Source organism: Filicampus tigris, chromosome 8, assembly GCF_054856515.1.
Source record: "Filicampus tigris isolate MCC_2025a chromosome 8, RoL_Ftig_1.0, whole genome shotgun sequence".
NCBI classification, from domain to species: domain Eukaryota; kingdom Metazoa; phylum Chordata; class Actinopteri; order Syngnathiformes; family Syngnathidae; genus Filicampus; species Filicampus tigris.
In genome coordinates this window covers 13642096-13657197 of record NC_141224.1, presented here as the reverse complement: position 1 = coordinate 13657197, position 15102 = coordinate 13642096, and the positions used below count along the sequence as shown (strand labels likewise).

At 43.4% G+C, this 15102-nt stretch overlaps 1 long non-coding RNA gene across 1 annotated transcript in view; it reads left to right on the top strand.

Moving 5' to 3' along the window:
- LOC147143812 (uncharacterized) overlaps nucleotides 1-9946 on the top strand; it is a 30718-nt gene extending 20772 nt beyond the window's left edge. The window contains exons 7-8 of the long non-coding RNA XR_015087982.1: nucleotides 9125-9347; nucleotides 9676-9946. This is a non-coding gene — a long non-coding RNA (uncharacterized LOC147143812). The remainder of the gene's footprint in view (nucleotides 1-9124; nucleotides 9348-9675) is intronic.
- The last annotated feature ends 5156 nt before the right edge of the window (nucleotides 9947-15102 follow it).

The following is a 15102-nucleotide window of genomic DNA, read 5'->3' as shown; positions in this document are numbered from 1 at the left end:
GTGGATTAACGCTTATTCCACAAACGCAATATATATCAGAATGCTTTGTTTGAACTAGTGTGCCTGCATAGAAGATATTCTTGAAAAAAATATGTTTGGGTTGACTTCCCCTTTAACATCAACCTCCTCCAAGTATGTACAGTTTTCTTCAGTTAGTGACTGTGAGCACACAGAAACTACTTACCCAATTCCGCCAAAACATTTTAAAGTGATTGGATGCAGGCCAAGTAAGAATACGATACAGTCTGGTGAGGATCAGGATAAAGCTGCGAAGGCAGGACTTATGTTTTTTAGGTTTTCATTGTTTTCCTTAAAAATAGTAGATAAGGACTCTTGTGGTTAAAAATATAAAACTGTAACACGGGACTCCCAATAAAATACAGTTATTTTTATTCCATATCCCATTTAGACTCAAGACACAAGGAGTTTAGAAGTCTCAAAAACTATTGATTTTCAAAAACTAAATAAAAGGAATGTAGAATAATCCAAAATACTAACCCCCCCACACACACACACACACACACAAAATAAAAATAAGAAAAAACATAGGGAAGCACTCACCACGGCTGGGAATTTGACATGACTCAGGGAAATGTGACAACAACAACAAAAAGACTGAAAGAATCCAGGGAACTAAATGCAAGCAAACTGACAGGACAGCAAGGTACACCTGGACACGACACGAACGATTGAAAGGAGCTGATTGATAGCCAGAAGGAACCGGGCAGACGAGAACGGGTGGAAACAAAAAACGATCAAGACAAGACATGGAAAAAGAGACATAGGGAAAACATGACAATGCATAAAACAAAACTAATCTAATCAAAACAAAGTCAACAAAAACACAGGCCATGACAGGAGATCATACAGGTAAAGCAGGTCATTGTTCCAATTACTGTATTTTAATTGTAAGTTCATTTATTTATCAGTCAAGTTTTTACTATTGTTCCGCTCTTTAGGGCATCACACTTTCAATTTTAAAGTCCTCCGCTTCACTTTGACAGCGATACAAGCGCTTGTTTGCTTTTGTGCTGCAGAATAAGGCTTAGTAAACAAGAATGTATGTGTTCCATATGTGCTTAGAGGAGCAATAGCATTATCCGCAAAGGTTGAATTTTCAGTTCTGGGTAAGCTTATTTGTCTGTGCGTGTCAAATTACCCAATGAAATTTAGGAACAAAAAGTAAAGAACGCCCACACAGCTCTGCTTGAATGTTTAAAGTCTTAAACAGATGGTCTCTTGAGAGCTGTTGTAACCAGCTCATTTTGATTTGCTTTTTTCCAAATGGCAGTTTCTGGATATCAAGCATGGAATATAGGCAAAAGTTGTGGATAACATGTTTCTCCTAATAATCACAAATACGCTGGCCAAGAAACACCAATCGCACCTGCATCTCGGCGTGCATAGGTTCACAACATCTGTGCCATAGCAACAGTTTGGCTAGTTGCCAGGCTGTTTGGGTTGCCAGGCAAAGGGTTCCCATGGCAACACTCCTTTGGCCATCTTTGTATAAGAGCCTGGTTAGAAAAACAAAATCAGCATTGCAACATGTTGTCACACTTTTCGCTGCATTGCAAGGGAGTGGAAGTGAGGACACGCCGTTGTTTGATTGTGAAAAGTGGCCCCACTGCTTTGCTACTTGCTGAAACTGTACGGAACATTCAGCTCAGCTTCCAGTATCTCTATGTTCCATCATTTAATCCCCGCCACAAACTCAAAGCATCAAAGAAACGCGCATCATTGTGTGAAGGCAAAGGCCTTCACACATATGTTATTCTACACATCAACTTTATTATTATGTGAAAGTGAAGGCCTTCACGCATATGTTATTTTTCACCTTCAGCTTTATTATTATTATAGATTCTATTTTATTCCTCGCACTTTTTTGGCGCGCTTCTACTCCCACAGTTTTCACCCGATTCTCGCCATTCCAACTTTAATGGGTTCCAAAAATTCACGGCTTCCGGGGGTACGTTTGTTTCCCCCCTAACTTTTATGGTTACCCCAAAATACCCCGTTTTTCACCCCCCCAAAAAACCCATTCATTTCTAATGGCAAATTCGAAGTTCTACTACTTCCACATACTTCATCCGATTCACCCCGTTTGAATTTCAAATTATTCAAAAAATTCATGCCATCAGACCTTCCATTTTTTTTTGCCCCTAACCTTTACGGTTGCCCCAAAATTCACAATTTTTCACCCCAAAAAAACCCATTAATTTCCAATGGGACATTCAACACTTCCCCATCTGCTGCGCTGCATCGATTCCCGCTCATTCCACAAATTTTCATAAAGAACATTCAACTTCATTCAGCTCATTCAAATCACATTACACATCACATACAATTCCTACTTCCCCAAATTCAAATTATTCAACATAAAAAAAAACAATAAAAAAATCCACCATTCATTCCCAATGGCACATTCAACACTTGACATTCAAACCATTCCAATTTAAAATTCACAACATTCAGCTCATTCAACTCACAATGCACCTGACCCACAATTCCTATTTGCCAAAAATTCAAATTATTCAACCTTTAAGCGCATTTAAAAAAAATTCTCAATGGCACAACCTTCAGCTCATTTAACTCACATTCCAATATCGGAGGCTGCATGGCTCACTGGTAGAGTGGTCGTTTCCCAACCAGGAGATTGTGCGATCGAACCCACCCATTCCCTCTCTGTTTCAATTTTTTTTCCCTGACTTCCTTCTTTCATTGTTACCTCACATTCGACATCAGCCACAATTCCTACTTCCCAAAAATGAAAATTATTCAACCTTAAAAAAAAAAAAAAACATTAAAAAATTCTCCATTCATTCCCAATGGCACATTCAACAAGCCACAACAACTCACCACACCTGAATACTCATCCCCAGGTGGCCCTAATTAAGCACCATTCCCAAAGGCACGTTCACAACCGTCAGCTCATCAAACTTACATTCCAACATTGGCGGCTGCATGGCTCAGTGGTAGAGTGGTTGTGGGTTCAATCCCCAGTTTGTTTCAAAAAATTTTTGACTTTCTTCTTTCATTGTTTCCAAGCTTCCTCTTATCTTGCTTCCCTTCAGCATTTTTTATGTCATTCAAGGTCATTCAACTTCATTCCACTTTATTCAGTGTCATTCCAACACATCCCGCAGTTTTTATTCAGCGTCTTCGCCTTCACACGGAATTTCTCTAGAAATTGCATTCTCTAGTTTACTATGTAGTTCTTCCATGTCTTTGAAGAACTATAGCCATCATCTTGTATAAAGAGAGGCAGGCCAACTTGTGTCAAAGCCAGAGCGTGATAATTCAGAGAAACCTTGAAGTTAAGCCTCATTAATGGATCACCCCAAAGACAATTTCCATAGCTGTGCCTTTTGCCAGACAAGCCTGCTGCTATAAAGGGTGCAAGGGAGCAGGAAGCGAGACAAGGATAGCTGACACTGGCACAATTACACTGCATTTCTGCGTGATTTGACTGCGAACGTACGACGACACTCTGGGAAATAAGGTAGAGGCGGTGGGAGCTGTAGAAATTCCTGGCGCGGCAGGGGAAGTGCTGACGGAGGGTGGCTGAAAGGGTAAGAGGCGGGCTATAGGGACTTGTGAGTGTTGAGTGGTGCGGGTGGCAGAAGGGTCAGAGTAAGAATAGGATCGGGATGGCAATCAGAAACAATAGGGTGAAAGTCTTGCCAAAGTCTATACGATTGTTTTTATTTGTTCATGTTGTAAATTCGTAGCCGCAAAGTTCAACAAGAGGTCTTTTGTGACAAATGTCTGTATGCGAATGCTTATTTGTTTTAACGTTTTGTGCTTATGCAAATAGCACTCCTACATAGACTGTCTTTTGCCAGCAGCAGCTTTACATTGAAAATGTGTCAATGTGAGACGGGATTCAGGGGACCAAAGATGATGACGCAGCAGCCATCAGTTTTGTTTTCTGCTTGATTGCCTTAGACTGACATGCCTTCACGGCCGTTAATTGCTGTCGTCAAAACGCTGTCATCCCATCACATCTGCTGTCCGCTCTGCTATGTTGTTCACTTCTGCACCTCTGTCGCAAACCTTCCAAAAGTATTGCTTTTTGGTATGTAGAACAGTTGTGAGATTTATGGACATTGGTTTGCGTGCAATAATACCTAGGTACTGCATGCGGCACAAAAACTATGCAGCCTCATTTGGGTTTTGTTAAATTAGAGGGGATGTGGAAGTGTGACAGACAGGAGTGAAGACATCGTGTATAAAATGCTAATGACATAAAGTGTGTGTTGAGGCTGAGAACATGCCAAAGAAAAGAATTAATTGAAGACTAAAAACTAGCATGTCACGTAAGAAGCCTCCTATAGGTTGTGAGCAGCATAGTCTGTATGCTTTCTCTGGAAATATGTTACACTTAGGCAATGTGCAACCTCCAGGATTTGAGGCATGTTTTTCTCCAAAGGTTTGGCTCATTTACCAGATTGTGCAACCTTGAGGGTCTTCAAATATTGAAGGACTGCTGTCATTCACCAAGTCCTTGGTCTCACACATGGTTTTCAATGTGCAGTCTTGTGACGTTGGAGTAACAATGAGGCACAGTCACCAGTAGAGGGCATTAGATGCTTAGAAATGCATGAGAATCCCATGAATGAACATGAAGTCAAACCTTCAATAGTATGCTCACCTCCACGAGAGTTGTAAATGTGTGGCAAATTCATTGTTGTTAAATTTCTCACTCAATGCATTTCTGTCATTCGGGGTTTTCCAGTTAGTCGTGTTATCCCGCAGCAAATGAAAGTATCAAATCTGATGCTTATGTTTCTGCCCAGCTGGCAGAGACTTCTGAGAACAAAGGTGCTAAAAAAAATGGGAAAAAAGCGTTGCAGAACATGCCTTGAAATAAATCAAATGTTTAACCTGCTAGCTGCTAGGCTAAAAGGATGCAAAGGAAGATTGTTTAACGTTTCTACGCTCTGAGATCGTGTCTGGTGGGGGGGGGGGTGTTGGGGTGCAGTTCGACCGTCTGTGCTCTGCAGTGTGAGGTAGTTGGTTGTATTGTTTCGCATAATAAACAGCACGGAGATAACTGTACAACCTTCTAGCTTTCCCTGCGGAGTCACTTCTTGCCACGTCTAATGTACCCCCGGCCGAGAGGTAAGTATGTTGTTACTCTGCTAGCACATTGCCTTGTGGCTAACGACGTGACTCATTCATTCCTAATGTTGCGTCTATTATCCCCTCCAGGCCTAATGGTAGCTGCTGCACAGCCGTCAGGTAGTTGTTTTTATTATTTTTCGCGAGCCTAGCAATGCCTCATGTGGAACACCTTCTGCGCAATTGTTTGGTTTGTGGCAGATTAGCAGCACAAACACCCCGAGCATCCCACGGTCTAAAACATGTCATGTACATCGGTCATATATGTTGTTCATACCTCGCTATGGATAGTGTTGGTGATGGCAGTAAATTGTGTAATTTTTTCACCGTAATACAGCATGTAGCGTGGCCTTGTCAATGACTTTGTGCTTGCATGCTGCCGCGGTCGTTGACGTGCCGACGCACAAGCCTTTGCACCGTCTCCGGCAACCCTGCAGACTCTCCCGCTCGCTAATTTATTCTGGTTTTCAACCCAATAACCTTACCTCCTCCTCCTCCCATTTCCTCAGTCTGTCAGCTTGCGGTATGCACCGAGTGTAGTGCATTATAGCCGTCTCTCCTCCCACCTCCCAGAAAAGGGGCATCTATAAGAATAGTGCTGATTCGGCAGGGCCGGTCGTCTTTATCATCGCTGCAGCACGCCGCCCTCCTGCCAGTGGAGACAGATGAACACCTGACAGTCGTGAGGCGTGTGGGCCAAGGATAATGAGCATGGCGGAGAGACAGCAGCAACTCTAAACGTCTGGCTCCTTTTCCATCAGACCCACATTTTACGTTATTGATGTTTAATTTTTTTTATTCAGACGCTGCGCAGCGAAGAGTCTGCCAATGTTTTGTTTCCCGCGATGGCGTTCTACGTTCTTCGGGGATAAAATGAGTGCGTCTCGACCCTGAGACAGACAAGGCAGACACCATCCCAGACTGATGATGTCATCCCTGTGGAGCACTCCCAATGCTTTGTCTCTCAGTGGCACTGCAGAGTACAGCCGCAGGCGTGCGCACGCACACTCAGATACACGCCCCGACGCACACACCTGGCTGTCACATTCTCTATGTGACCGGGAGTTATACTCCGACCTCTGAGAACTGCCTTTGCACAATGTTTCAGGACAAAATGGCTCCCATGGTAGCCGCAGTCTTGCAAAAGCCAGTGCGTCAGGACACAAAGGGCTGAGAGCGGGCAAAGCCTGTGCACTCGGTTGTGCACGCGTCGTCTTGAATACGGGAGCTAATGACATGTCTGCCGCTGCATTCTCCCATATTGCACAGTACTTCGGTTTCTATACAAAGTGATGCCAGTCGGTCCCTTTTATCAGATTGAGGTGAGCCGACATGTACCCAGACAGTAGCGTCCCGGGGCTAGTATAACAAGATTGAACTCGCGCAGTATATATGTAGGTCTAAAAACAAGAGGCTGCGTCATGAATATTCATCAGGCCTTATGAATGTGTACATTGTTATTCTAACCTATAATTTTGGCGGAAACAAGGTTGGCATCATCGTCCATGCATATGTATGAGATGCTCATCTGAAAGCATTTTTAACAGAGGTGAAGATGAGTTTGTCTTGATTGATTCTGGCTTTAAGAATCCTTGCTACAGCTTGTTTTGCTAACGTCTCTTAAAAATAGGCGTATTTGTTGCTATTGTGTCCGGCCGGTGTAGACCGACAGGCTACAAATGTATTTCATCAATTCAGCAATAGAAGTGTGACACACTGCTCATGTTCTGGTCTGAACACTCTCAAGCCATTAATGATGCTTACACTAAGTGTAGTGTCTCCTCACCTAATTGAAGTCCTTCTATCCGAGGCTTCAAAATTGTATTTACTGTTATTTTCCAGTTCGCCCGAAGGCCGTGTGATTCTTTTACCCTTCATGGTCAACTCTCGGGTGTTTGTATCATACTCAAATTGCCACTAGACTTGAATGGGCAGCTTAAAAAGAAATGGTTACGATTAGGAGAAAAGCTTAGAATGCTTCCCATGAAACCAAAACTAATATTAAGAACAAAGCTTTGATAAGAAGTAAACTGCCATATAGTGACGCTGCTTTGATTTCACGTAACTTCCTGTGTACTGTATATTCTTCTGCTCTCCTCAGACATCTTCTCTTGACACTTGTCGAGGGTGATCCTTCCAATTCAATTACTGTTGAGGTATGCCGACATCTTTTGCGATATGCTGACATGACCTCTCCGTGAACTCACGGTCAAGGTATTGTGTGTGTTGTGTAGTGTAGCCCAAAATTGTCCTTAAAGTGAAAGTCAACCCAAGCATATTTTTTTCAAGAATATGTTCTATGCAAGCACACTATTTGAAACAAGGCATTCTGATAAATATTGTGATTGTGGAATAAGAGTTAATCCACCCGTTTTCAGCCATCACTGGGGGCGGCCATTTTGTCAACTTCTGTAAACTGAAAATCACATCACAACTGCTCAGGGCTCAGGTAACCACCAATCACGGCTGGCCTGTTTTCTGAAGCTGTGCCGTGATTGGTCGTTACCTGGGCCCTGAGTAGTAGTGATGTAATTTTCAGTCGACAGAAGTGGCAAAATGGCTGCCCCCGGAGAGGGCTAAAAACGGGTGGATTTTGCTGCTTAACTCTTATCCCACAAATGCAATATTAATTAGAATGCCATGTTCCGACTAGTGGGCCTGTCATAGAACGTATTCTTCAAAAAATATGTTTGGGTTGACTTCCACGTTAAGGACTACAGTCATGTTTATGAGTCTGGAGGGTGTTGGCTACTATTTTTTATTGTATGGTTGGCAACAATGAGCAAATGTCATCATTTTGAGGGTTTTAGGTCGCAGCAACATAGTGGGATAGGGAAAAAAGAACTATGAACTAGTTAATTTTTTTAACTTAATTCAACATTTTGAATTATGAACTGAACTAGTTGATTGCGAACTGAACTTTGCGCCAGTTGGTGTAGAAAATTAACTTTCCCAACTCTGTTTAAATGCGAGGTCAGAAGTGACCTTGCATTCCTCGTGGCAAAATATTCATGTGAAAGTAAAAAGTATGTTGCATTAAAACTTCTCTACCAAGTAGAATGTATTTAAGTAATTGTTATGAAGTGAATGTAGCTCATCACTACCTACAATACCTACATCACTACCTGTTGCCACAAAAGCAAAGAAAAAGCACAGCATGCGCGCAAAGTAAAACCGCTTGCTCACAGACTTCATGTGATGTCATGACGTTTTTTTTGTTGTTTTTTTTTACTTGCACTGAATTTCTTCATATTAAAGTTTTCATTGTAACCGAGCTGTTCTACTGGCTGCTTTCCACCTGTGACATGACGGTGTCTAGTCGAGACGACCTTTTGGGTGTGACAATCTTAACACGTCTAGTGAACATTAGCACCATGAAGTCGCTAACCCAAGATATAATGGCGTTATGATTGGCGTACGGGAGGCAGCAAATATTAGCCCTGAAGGTTCACTACACTCCTGCGCTTCATATTTTCTCTCTATTTTCATCCTATTAGAGGATTCTGACCCCTCCCCCTTCATCCCCACTTTCTAGCTGGCGGCTTTGCCACCAACCCCCCCCCCCAATCCACACCCCCCCCTCCCCGTCGCTCTCTCACACGTGCATGCGCCCTCTCTTGCGTAGTCTCACACAAATACACACATCCGTGCACTCGTTGCACTCTCATTCCCGCCCTCTATCTCCCTTGTCTCACGCTTACACACAAACACACATGCAAGTGGCTGACAGACTGGTGTGTGCAGACGTGCGGCTGTGAGAACGTGAGGGGGGAAAAGAGGGACACGGAGGGACGACAGAGCGCGAGAGAGAGAGTGAAAAAGGAGGAGGGGAGAAGACGCGATGCAAAGAGGCGCGTGGCGACTAAATGCAACACGGAGGGTAAACGATTTTTCCTGTGTGCGCTGTGTTGTCGCCTCCAAGTGTTGAATATTCTGTGCATTGACTAGTTTGTTGGGTGTTGAAGTCAGCGCGGTGTCCTTGTCGTTTGCTCCTTTGCAGCATTGTGGCGGCAGCCCCGCGGAGACAAAAGGTTGCAGCGGTGCACGGATGTTCGTCAGGTAGGCAGACGCGCGCGGCAGCCGCAAACAGCGCAAACGCAATCGATACTCCCTCCCGTGAGCTACCTGCCGCCGGGCTCGCCATCTGGCGTAGAGCGGCAGGGGAGAGGAGGCTGCTCCGAGGGAACTCGCTGACAACCCGCAAGGAAAAGTACGATTGCGAGGTAATTCTTTTCCAAAGTCGCTCTTTGTGTGCGGCGTTTGTGTCCTTAAGCGCGGCGTCCCCTTTTTTTTTTTTTTTTTTTTTTTTTTTTTAAATGACTCATTGGTCGATGTGATCGCAAACGGCGCTCGGCTGCAAGTCGTCTCATTTTGTGAGCCGCTCTCGAATGTGACAGGTGAACGAATCAAACGAACTGCCGCCGATGGTGTAAACATACGACGATGAACTTGACGGTGGGGGGGGGGGGAATATTACGTTATGTCGGGCGTGCGTTCTTGTTGCGGCGTTAGCGAATGTGAATGAAGTCTGATGCGGTCGTCTTCCCTCAGGTGTGACACAGCTGCCTCGGCCGTCCCCCTCCAACATGAACGAAGACGCTCAAGGATCACAGGTTGGTTACCTTCAGGCCCGCGGAGACCACCTGTGCATACACATGAACACAAGCGCACAGAAGTTTCATGCTATGACATCATACTTATGCCAATTTAATGTGTTTAAGTGCCTTTAACGCACGAGTCGCCCCCTTTTCTGCTTTGTGCGGGACGCCAGTCTGTAATGTTCTTAATTGGACTGGCTCAGACGTAGATTTGAGGCAACTTAAACTGTAAATGCTTAATTGCCGTTTTGATTTTCCTAACAGGCAGCTGTGGAGCGATTGATGCACTTTGTTTTTCTTTAAGGTAAGTGTGATACCGTGCACTTTTTTTTTTTTGTCACCCTTCCGAGCACATTTCACCTCTCTGACCAATGAGACGCCGCAATACATCAACAAATCAAAATTCTTTTATTCTTTGAGTGCCTCTCTTCCAAATTTTTATGTGCCCGCTGTGAATTGTATTAGTTGCCCATCGAATGGCTCCGTGCCAAGCCAAACGGATATGACACAAAGACGGACGTGACCATGAGCCGATTGTTCACTTGGCGTCTCAACTGAGATGATCTCTCGTGAATGTGGGCTGCAGGAGACGAGTCGGTCAGTGCCGCAGAATCAAAAATGTGAGATGAGGTCACGTCTTTGTCTCGGCACTGCGACCACTGATCGTCTTCTCCTCTCGGGGCGGAGGCGGACGGGGGGGGGGGACCCTTTTTTTTTTCTGTCGCGGCCATCAAACCCGCAGTGGCGTGTTTTAATTTCCCAGTATGCCCCTCTGTCCCTGAGACCCTTAACCTGTGAGGTCAAAGCAGGTCACAGGTGAGGTCCTCGGGAACAGGGCTGCATTCAGTTTCAACGGTCCCTTCAAAGATACATTGTTGTTTTAGATGTGATATGAAGCATGCATTTGCCAGATTGAGCTCAATCTCTCATGCATGAAAATGTGCAAAACACCTGCAATTAAAAACTGCAAACTATAACCTTGACAATCACCGTGTAGTGAACCTCTCCGACTGAGCTCAAATCAGGAGTGGGGAACCTTTTTCCTATCCGGGATCTCTCCAGTTTTAATAATGTCCTCCGAAGGCAATAATACATTGATGGGGAAAAAATGGTTTCAACAGGCTTAACCATGATATATAATGAGCATTTGTGGGTACATTTTTAGGGGTCTATTCATAACGAGTCATCTGGGGATTTATGTATTTTTACAATTGCCTTCGGCGGTCTCAAATGTTCCCACGGGTTGTATATGGCTCGATTAGCTTCCCCGTGGCCCCCAGGTACAAATGTTGCAGGTCACCACAAATGTTTTCCAACAAATGGCATCGCATCGGGTCTCCGCCGTGTGTCCAGCCAACACTTTTTCGAGTGTGCGGAGGGAGGGTTTTGATCACATGATTAAGGCCAGACAAGGACGCTAGAAAGGGTCACTATTGCAGCAGACACCCTCTCAGGGGGGCGACTCTGTTGGCTGGCTTTGTGACATACACCCTAAGCGGGGCCAAGGAAGACAGCCAAGAGTCGCGACCCCGACAGTTTTGCCGCCATCCAGCTCCCTTATCCATTTGTACGTTTTGCTGCTCTGCCGTCAATAAAATATGTAAGTTGTGATGCAGACTGATTCATGTTCTCTTATTTTAAATGGCGCTAAGCAAAGCTGTGTGTGTTTGGTCACATCATTTTTGTTTGACCAGCTAAAGGTCATAGAAGGGAAAAATGGCATATGTCCTCAAGTAGTGCCATCCTGTCATCCACAAGACAAAATAGCCTCTTCCAAATAAACACCACCCTTTTTCCACCAGGGCAATAAAAAAAAGATAGCATTCAAGCATTCAAAAGTTAAGTCCGCCACTAACCAAAATAAAACTCCGGTGTCTCCGGCGTCGGTATTGATGATTAGCTTTCCAGTAGACTCGGGATCACTCCACAATGTTGGGAGCGTCCACTTTTATGTTCCCGTGAGCTGCAGTGCTGAGCAAATTTATTGGACAACCTCAGAATGCAAGGTTTATGCTTCCACTGCTATAAATTAACAGCACTAATTACCTAAATCATTTGTATTTTTTCTGGAATGTTTATCGCACTTGTTTGCAAAAGGTCTTTAAGCATACTAAACTAATTGTTATCCATGATTTTTCAAATACGCAGCCTTTCAAAAAAAAGTAGTGAAGCGTGTTTTAATTTTTCTCGAAAAAAAGATGGTAGTTACTTGCATGCCTGAACAGAGTTTTCTAATCGTTCAATGCATAAGTCTTGCTGATTGATGTGTTTTCTTTTAATCGGTTTTCTCATTGTATGGCTCGTGGTCAAATAAAAATGTTTACCAATGTCTCTGGTTCTTGGTGTTTTGCTGCATTTCTCCATAACCGTCTTTTTTTTCTCTTAAACTCCAGCTTCACTTTGTATATTATAATTTGTATATTCTAATATACTGGTAACCTTTGATATTTTAAAAATGTCTTTGTTCAAATACACAGCTCCCACCACCTGCAGTTGAGTAAATAAACACCCCCGAACACTTGTGTAGAAATACGGTAGCTTCATTTTTTTTTTTAATGTGTGAATGAGTACATTTTAAGTGTTGTACGACAACGAGATTCAATTAAAGTGCCCTTGGCAGCGCACACAGCAGAGACAGATTGAACACTCCCACCCTCACCCTCCCGTGTCATTCTCTCACTGTCTCTCACACACACACACACTTGGGATTTTCCCCTTGCGCTTGCAAAGTTTGGCAGTCCAGCAGCAGACTTTTGTCTAATATTGATTGGCTTGTCTGCAGCGAGACAGATGAACGCATTAGTAGCCCGCTTACCCTGCCACTGGAAATATATTAAGTTGGTGTATTAGGCAGCCTGTCTGGTTGCCATGGCGACGCAGCCCTAGTGAGGAGGGAGGATGGTAGACAAGTGGGGGATACAGGATGTGATGAGGCGGTCGGCGTGATTTGTAGTCCCGCCCGCTCGCTCGCTCTCCCCCTTTTGTCACTTGTGGCCTCGCTCACCTCTTCCTCTTCCCTTCCCTGTTGTCCCTTTCGCTGCCTTGACGCCTTCATTGCCTCATTTTGCCTCATTTGCTCATCACCACCAAGAACCTGCTTGACTTCCTTTGTTCCTCCTGGACGACCGGTTAGACTTCAGGGCTTTACTTATTTCTCTTGAGGCGTTCTTACCGACGTGATTCCTACTTCATCCCCCTCCCTCCCGATGTATATATCAGCATTAACCCCCCCTCCGCCCCTTGTACAGCACCCCCCACCCATCTTTGGCTCGCTCCATCTCTCTGCTCTGCAGTAAAACTGGTGCATTGAGGTAGACCGGAGAAGACAAAAGACGTGAGGGAGATGTCGGGAATGCACCCTTTGTAATTACACATGTGGAGCTACACAGGTCATTAAGCGAGTACATGTGCCGATATTTAACATCCGAACCGATTTTTAAACGGCGCCGCACTTGACAAGGGAAAAAAAAATCGCAATGGGTTGGCTCACTGCTCTCAAGATGACCAACATAGTACACCTCACACACCGGGGCCTGTGAGAGGCAGCATGGCGCCACATGGCATCCGGACTTCAGAAGAAAGTATGATCTTATCTGGTAACGACATTGCATTTGCAAACTTTTCTCATCGTTTCTATTGCGGTGTTTGACTTGTGAAACATGTTACACAAACACGCAACACACCCCGCTGCTCCACGGTCTGGCTACGCTCTACTACGGCAACTGTGAAGGTCACTTTCAAGAACTTCCTAAATTAGCCGACATTCCACCTCAGCGCGGTTGACAACACACAAGGATTTTGATTTGTAAATATTGAAGAAGTTGATAATTGTCGGCCTAGATTGTTTTGCGTATTGAGAGGGGAAAAAATCATCTCTTGGTATCCCCCACACCACATGAGAAGCGGTCAGGATAATTTTTTAGAGACATCCGATGGTCGGGCTTTTGCCGGTGTTGATTGTATGAGGGCAAATTCTCAAATTAGGCCCGATTGTCGGTTTGTGTACCAAGCACTGCGCCATGACGTGACAACAGTGTTACCATGTAACAGAATCTGTTCGCCTGCACAGCAAACAAATCCAACAAAATTGTGTTAACCACCTGCGCCACAACTTAGACCTGCTTTTAGCTGGTCTAAAGTTAACTACTTTCAGCCACCAAATTGCCAGGTTGCGCCAGGGGCGTGTATAAGAAAGTCGTTTGTGTTTACATATCGTATCTGTATAAATAAATGATATACATGTTTTCACCATTGCTTCAAAGACACCAATACATATATTTTTTAGCAAGTTAGGCTTCAATCAATCGTGTCATCATCTTAGTGTCTTTCTCATCTTTGCTGCACTGCTCATTGACAGCCATTGGCGCCGTCAGAGAGGTCTCCATTCAACCAAATGTGAAATGCTGTCAACCTACCGAGAGGTGTTCTAATATTTTGGTTAGCCGCTTTCGCTTTCAGTATGATGCACTGAATATTGTCAATAACTACGGTGACCAAAATATAAAAACATGTCAATCTATGTACTGCAGCTGGAATGAGATGTTTTCAAGTGTACCTTGTGTAGTGACCGGTGTAAATGATTATTTAATCTTGTTTAAAAGGCATGTAGTTCACTACTCACTTTAACTGCTTCATTTAAGTTATGTTTGTCAAACAGTATAATAACATAATAGGGAGCAGTAAGGTAGAATGAAGTGAAAGGACAGAAACTTCAGTAGATACATTGAAAAAATTCATGTCATTCTATATTAAATACGTTTAAAGCAGAGGTGGGCAAAGTATGGCCCGTGGACCCACACACACTGCGCCATTCTGTAATTTGACCCAACGAGCGTACATGATCAATGGTCCGGTAGTATTTGTTGCATTACTTTGAAGCCATTTTCCCTAAAATTAGATAATTATTTTATTTTATTTTGTTTATCATAATTATTAATCATAATGTATTTGTGAATGTTTTAATTATATTTGAGAATCCACGGACCTTATATTCAATGTATAAACAATGAGTCATGAACATTTTATATTTACAGAAAAATGTATTTTTGATTCAATAAAAATTACACAATCCCATTTTAAAATGAGAATAATTTGTTGTATTCCCAAATATGTATTGTTTCTAGTTGCACCAAAATTGTACCAAACAATTTAAAGACTACAAATAGTTAAAAACCTCAAATGTTGGGGACAGCACCATCTTTACAAAAAGATCAATATATTTCATACAAGTATTTTACAAGTATTTATGAAGTGAAATCAAGTGAACCATGAGGTGGAGAAAGGTGAGTTTGGAACATTTTTCTTGTATGTATAGAGATGATTAACACACAAAGTAATTTACGGCAAGGTGTTATTACTTTCAAAGGATTCAAAGCAATAT